The sequence below is a fragment of the Moschus berezovskii genome, chromosome 16 (assembly GCF_049115385.1).
Source record: "Moschus berezovskii isolate FMDL1 chromosome 16, NW_MosBer_1.0, whole genome shotgun sequence".
Lineage (NCBI taxonomy): Eukaryota > Metazoa > Chordata > Mammalia > Artiodactyla > Moschidae > Moschus > Moschus berezovskii.
This window is the reverse complement of record NC_142475.1, coordinates 43,487,084-43,494,438: the sequence shown is the minus strand read 5'-3', so window position 1 is coordinate 43,494,438 and position 7,355 is coordinate 43,487,084. Positions and strand designations below refer to the sequence as shown.

At 39.0% G+C, this 7,355-nt stretch overlaps 1 pseudogene; it reads right to left on the bottom strand.

Annotated features, from left to right (window-relative positions):
* Positions 1-5,849: 5,849 nt before the first annotated feature.
* On the bottom strand, positions 5,850-6,458 carry LOC129559824 (securin pseudogene; annotated as a pseudogene).
* Positions 6,459-7,355: the final 897 nt, after the last annotated feature.

The following is a 7,355-nucleotide window of genomic DNA, read 5'->3' as shown; positions in this document are numbered from 1 at the left end:
CAAGGAGATCCAACCAGTCCACACTAAAAGAGATCAGTCCTGGGTGTTCATTGGAAGGATTGATGCTAAAGCTGAAACTGCAATACTTTGGCCACCTCATGCGACGAGTTGACTCACTGGAAAAGACTCTGATGCTGGGAGGGATTGGGGGTGGGAGGAGAATGGGATGACAGAGAATGAGATGGCTGGATGGCATCACCGACTCGATGGACATGAGTTTGAGTGAACTCCAGGAGCTGGTGATGGACAGGGAGGCCTGGCGTGCTGTGATTCATGGGGTTGCAAAGAGTCGGACATGACTGAGCAACTGAACTGAACTGACTGAAACACTTGAACTAATTTGAAATGGTTAGATTCTCTATTAGAATTTTTTTTCTATTCTTGAGCTTATGTTTCCTCTTTTTCCCCCAGCTTATTGAGGCAAAACTGATAAATGGAAATTGTATATATTTTCAGTGAAGAATGTGATATATGTGTGTGTGTGTATATATATACATATATACACATGTAGATGTATGTACGTCAAGGTTGTATATTGTCACCCTGCTTATTTAACTTATATGCGGAGTACATCATGAGGAACGCTGGGCTGGAAGAAGCACAGGCTGGAATAAAGATTGCTGGGAGAAATATCAATAACCTCAGATATGCAGATGACACTACCCTTATGGCAGAAAGTGAAGAGGAACTCAAAAGCCTCTTGATGAAAGTGAAAGAGGAGAGTGAAAAGGTTGGCTTGAAGTTCAACATTCAGAAAACAAAGATCATGGCTTCTGGTCCCATCACTTCATGGGAAATAGATGGAAAAACAGTGGAAACAGTGTCAGACTTTATTTTTTTGGGCTCCAGAATCACTGCAGATGCTGATTGCAGCCATGAAATTAAAAGACGTTTACTCCTTGGAAGGAAAGTTATGACCAACCTTGATAATATATTAAAAAGCAGAGACATTACTTTGCCAACCAAGGTCCGTCTAGTCAAGGCAATGGTTTTTCCCGTGGTCATGTATGGTTGTGAGAGTTGGACTGTGAAGAAAGCTGATCGCCGAAGAATTGATGCTTTTGAACTGTGGTGTTGGAGAAGACTCTTGAGAGTCCCTTATACTGCAAGGAGATCCAACCAGTCCATTCTGAAGGAGATCAATCCTGGATGTTCATTGGAGGGACTGATGCTAAAGCTGAAACTGCAATACTTTGGCCACCTCATGCGACTAGTTGACTCACTGGAAAGGACTCTGATGCTGGGAAATGTTGGGGGCGGGAGGAGAAGGGGACGACGGAGAATGAGATGGCTGAATGGCATCACCGACTCTGTGGACATGAGTTTGAGTGTACTCCGGGAGTTGGTGATGGACAGGGAGGCCTGGCGTGCTGTGATTCATGGGGTCGCGGAGAGTCAGACACGACTGAGCGACTGAACTGAACTGAGATGTATGCATACATTGTGAAATGATAAGCATAGTGAAACTAATTATATAATCAGCTCCTCATGCACTTATCAATAATATTTTTTGTGAGAACATTTAAGAACTACTCTTTAGCAAATTTCAGGTACAATATACAATATTATTCAGTTCAGTTCAGTTGCTCAGTTGTGTCCGAATCTTTGCGACCCCATGAACCACAGCACGCCAGGCCTCCCTGTCCATCACCAAGTCCCAGAGTCTACCCAAACCCATGTCCATTGAGTCGATGATCCCATCCAATCATATCATCCTATGTCGTCCCCTTCTCCTTCTGCCCTCTATCTTTTCCAGAATCAGGGTCCTTTCCAATGAGTCAGCTCTTCCCATGATGTGGCCAAAGTATTCGAGTTTCAGCTTCAGTATCAGTGCTTCCAATGAACACCCAGGATTGATCTCCTTTAGGATGGACTGGTTGGATCTCCTTGCAGTCCAAGGGACTCTCAAGAGTCTTCTCCAGCACCACAGTTCAAAAGCATCAATTCTTTGGCACTCAGCTTTCTTCATAGTCCAACTCTCACATCCATACATGACCACTGGAAAAACCACAGCCTTGACTAGACGGACCTTTGTTGGCAAAGTAATATCTCTGCTTTTTAATATGCTGTCTAGGTTGGTCATAACTTTCTTACAAGGAGTAAGCGTCTTTTAATTTCATGGCTGCAATCACCATTTACAGTGATTTTGGAGCCTAGAAAAATAAAATCAGCCACTGTTTACACCGTTTCCCCATCTATTTGCCATGAAGTGATGGGATCAGATGTCATGATCTTAGTTTTCTGAATGTTGAGCTTTAAGCCAACCTTTTCACTCTCCTCTTTCACTTTCATCAAGAGACTCTTTAGTTCTTCACTTTCTGCCATAAAGGTGGTGTTATCTGAATATCTGAGGTTATTGATATTTCTCCTGGCAGTATTGATTCCAACTTGTGCTTCCTCCATCCCAGTGTTTCTGGTGATGTACTCTGCATATAAGTTAAATAAGCAGGGTGACAATGTACAGCCTTGACGTATTACTTTTCCCATTTGGAACCAGTCTGTTGTTCCAAGTCCAGTTCTAACTGTTGCTTCCTGACCTGCATACAGATTTCTCAAGAGACAGGTCAGGTGGTCTGCTATTCCCATCTCTTTCAGAATTATACAGTTTATTGTGATCCACACAATCAAAGGCTTTGGCATAGTCAATAAAGCAGAAGTAGATGTTTTTTCTGGAACTATTTTGTTTTTTCAATGATCGAACAGATATTGGCAATTTGATCTGTGGTTCCTCTGCCTTTTCTAAAACCAGCTTGAACATCTGGAAGTTCATGTTCACGTATTGCTGAAGCCTGGCTTGGAGAATTTTAAGCATTACTTTACTAGCGTGTGAGATGAGTTCAACTGTGCGGTAGTCTGAGCATCTTTGGCATTGCCATTCTTTGGGATTGGAATGAAAACTGACCTTTTCCAGTCCTGTGGCCACTGCTGAATTTCCATATTTTCTGGCATATTGAGTGCAGCACTTTCACAGCATCGTCTTTCAGGATTTGAAGTAGCTCAACTGGAATTCCATCACCTCCACTAGCTTTGTTTGTAATGATGCTCCCTAAGGCCCACTTGACTTCACATTCCAGGATATCTGGTTCTAGGTGAGTGATCACACTATCATGATTATCTGGGTCATGAAGATCTTTTTTGTACAGTTTTTCTGTGTATTCTTGCCACCTCTTCTTAATATCTTCATTTCTGTCTTTTATTGAGCCCATCTTTGCATGAAATGTTCCCTTGGTAGGTTTAATTTTCTTGAAGAGATCTCTAGTCTTCATTCTGTTGTTTTCCTCTATTTCTTTGCATCGATCGCTGAGGAAGGCTTTCTTATCTCTCCTTGCTTGTCTTTGGAACTTTGCTTTCAAATGGGTATATCTTTCCTTTTCTCCTTTGTTTTTTTTTTTTTAAACTTAAAAGCTTTTTTTTTTTTGTAGTTAATTTATTTTTTATTGGAGGCAAATTATTTTACAATATTATATTGGTTGGTTTTGCCATACATTGATATGAATTTGCCCCGGGTTTACATAAGTTCCCCCTCCTGAACCCCCCTCCCACCTCCCTCCTCCCTTTATCCTCCCTCTGGGTCATCCCCGCATGCCAGCCCCGAGCATCCTATAACATGCATCGACCCTGAACTAGTGATTCGTTTCACATATGACAACATACGTGTTTCAATGCCATTCTCCCAAATCATCCCACCCTCACCCTCTCCCATAGAGTCCCAAAGACTGTTCTATACATCTGTGTCTCCTTTGCTTTTTGCTTCACGTCTTTTCACAGCTATTTGTAAGTCTCCTCAGACAGCCATTTTGCTTTTTTGCATTTCTTTTTCTTGGGGATGGTCTTGATTCCTGTCTCCCGTACAATGTCACGAACCTCCATCCATAGTTCATCAGGCACTCTGTATTAATTTCTGTAGTCAATATGCTGTACTTTAGATCTCCAGGAATTATTCATTCTGCATTGCTCAAACTTTATTCTTTTCATCTAAAATCTCATTTTAAAATGGGAACTAACACCACCATGCACTCAGCCCCTGGAAACTACCATTCTAATCTCTATTTCTCTGGGTTTGAATTTTTAAGATCCCACCTACAAGTGAGATCATGAAGTATTAGTCTTTCTGTGCTTGGTTTATTTCATTTAGCATTGTGTCATCCAGGTTCATCCATGTTGTCACAAATACATAGTTTCCTTCTTTTTAAAGACTGAATAATATTCCATTGCATGTATGAGAGATAGAAAGATGTCTCATTTTCTTTATTCATTCATCCATCAGTGGACACTTATGTTTTTATCATATCTTGGTTATTGTGAATTATGGTACAATGAACGTGGGAGTGCAAGTATTTCTCTTTGATACTGATTTCATTTCCTTTGGACATATACCCAGAAATAGTATTGCTGGATCATATGGTAGATATATTTTCAGTTTTTTTGAAGAACCTCCATACTGTTCTCCATTATGGCTGAACCAATTTGCATTCCTACGAACAGTGCCCAAGGATTCTTTTATTCCCACATCCTCACCAACACTTTTTGATAGTAAACATTCTAACTGGTGTGAGATAATGTATGATTGTGGTTTCAGTTTGCTTTTCCCTGATGTTTATTAATATTGAGTATCTTTTCATACAACTGTTGGCCATTTGAACAATGTCTTTTTCTGAACAATGCATTATTCAGGCACATATTTTAATCAGGTTATTATTATCATTATTTTTTCTATTGAGTTTTTTGAGTTCCTTATATATTTTGAATATTGACCCCTTATTAGATACATGATTTTCAAATATTATCTCCCATTCCTTAGGTTATTCTTTTACTTTTTTGATGGTTTCCTTTGCTGTGCAAGAGCTTTTTAATTTGGGGCAGTTTGTCTAATTTTACTTTTGTTGCCTGTGTTTTGGGGGTCATATCCAAAAATTATTGCCAAGACCAGTATCAAAAGGTTTTTTTCTGGTAGTTTTATAGGTTTAGGTCTCATATTTAAGTCTTTAATCCATTTTGAGTTGATTTTGTAGGTGATGTGAAATAATCCGGTTTCATTTTTCTGAATGTGAATAATATTCAGTTTTTTCATAGCCATTTATTGAACATACTGTCCTTTCCCTATATTGTATTCTTGATACTATTCTCAAAAATTAATTGACTGTAAAGGTGTGGGATATATTTCAGAGATCTTTATTTCCGTTTTCTGTATGTCTTGTTTTTATGCCAGTACCATGTTGTTTTCATTACCATAGCTTTATAGTGTATTTTGAAGTCAGATAGTGCACTCCCTCCAGCTTTGTTCTTTTTGCTTAAGATTGCATTGGCTATAATGAAGGATAAAAATTGTATGATCATGTCAATAGGTACACCAGAAGCATTTGATAAAATTCAATACCCTATCATGATAAAAACTCAACAAATTAAAAGCTCCTAGGTATAGAAGGAATTTACTGCAGTATGATAAAGCCATATAAGGTAAGACCATAGTTAACATCATGCTTAATAGTGAGAAGCTGAAATATTTTCCTCTAAAATTATAAACAAGACAAGGATGTCTGCTCTGACCACTTCTAATCAATATAGTATGAGAAGTCCTGGCTAGAGCAATCAGGCAAGAAATAAAATTAAAAGTCATTCAAATCAGAAAGGAAGAAATGAAAGTGTTTCTATTTACAGTTGACATAATCTTATATATAGAACACCCTTAAGACTCCACCATAAAACTGAAAACTAATAACAAATTCAGTAAAGTTAAAGGATACAAACTCACACAGAAATGACTTACGTTTCTTTTTTTTTTAAAACAAAGAATTGCTTTATTAATACAAACTATTAATACATACCCAAGCTACAAAGTGCTAAGAAATTTAAATATCTAAGTCACAGCAAACAGGTGGCAATTCAACATCCAGAGTCGACAGAAGGCTTGAGGGAGACTGCAACACATTAGACTCCCATAGTGGAGGAGACGTCTTCAGAGGCGAAGGGGGGCCCACGTGTAACAGCTGCTCAAGCTCCCTCTCCTCATCAAGGATCATGAGAGACACTCCATTCAAGGGGAGGTGTGCGATCTGGTGATCCTCAGGCAGGTCAAAACTCCCAAAATCTAATGGACTGAAGGGAAAGAATTTTTCTATTTCTGGATAGGTGTCATCTGAGGCAGGAACCGGACTTTTTGCTTTAACAATCTTCTCAGTAATCTTTTTGGTAGAGAAAGTTGTCTGTTTCTGTTTGAGTGGTCCATTCGTCTTAACTGATTTTTCTGTAGCTCTGTTGACAGTTCCCAAAGCCTTTCTCGCAGGTTTTGGTAAAGCTGGTGGAGCATCAAACATTTTGCAAACTCGTGGTGTGGAAACCTGAGATCTCCCATCTAAAGCTTTGACTGAAGGCACAGACCCCAGCTTTAGCCCATCCTTATGAGCCACATGGATGCCTGGTTCTCCATTTTCCTTATCAGCATAGATCAGAGTAGCCATTCTGGATCAAGTTCGGAGTAACAGTCAAACTCTCGCAAGACTTATCTGACTTATGTTTCTATATACTACTTGTGAACTATCTGAAGAAGCAGTGAAGAAAACAGTCCCCTTTATAGTAGCATCAAAAAATAAAAGTGAATGTCCTTCAGTCATGTCTGACTGTGATCCCATGGACTGCAGCCCACTGGGTTCCTCTGTCCTTGGAATTCTCCAGGCAAGAATACTGGAGTGGGCTGCCATTCACTTCTCCAGAGGATCTTCCCAACCCAAGGATTAAACTCAGGTCTCCCAGATTGCTGGCAGATTCTTTACCATCTGAGCCACCAGGGAATCCCAAGAATACTGGAGTGGGTAGCCTATCCCTTCTCCTGTGGATCTTCCTGACCCAGGAATTGAACTGGGGTCTCCTGCATTGCAGGTAGATTATTTACCAGCTGAGCTACCAGGGTAGTCCTTTATAGTAGCATTAAAAAATACTTAGGGATAAATTTAACCATTGAGCTAAAAGAAAACTATAAATTATTGATGAGAGACATTGAAGAAGACACAAATAAGTAGAAAGATATCCTATGTTTATGGATTAGAATAATTTCCTCTTAATAATTTTTTTCTAACTACCCTGATAGAGAAAAGAATTTGAATATGTCTGCCTTCTTTTTGATCTTTTTCAATCATTGAACATTTCTTCTTCATGTTTGCTTTATTTCTAAAAACATAATATAAAAACTCTCTTTTGGGTAGAGAATATTAAAAATTAATCTTAGGTGATTCTGTGCTTAATTATATTCAGAATATTCTTACATGTTTATGACTCCACCCTACCCCCCTAATTTGTCATAGTTGAAAGATCTTCCTTTCTGTCTTTGGAGTACATAGAACTACATTTTTATTTATCTT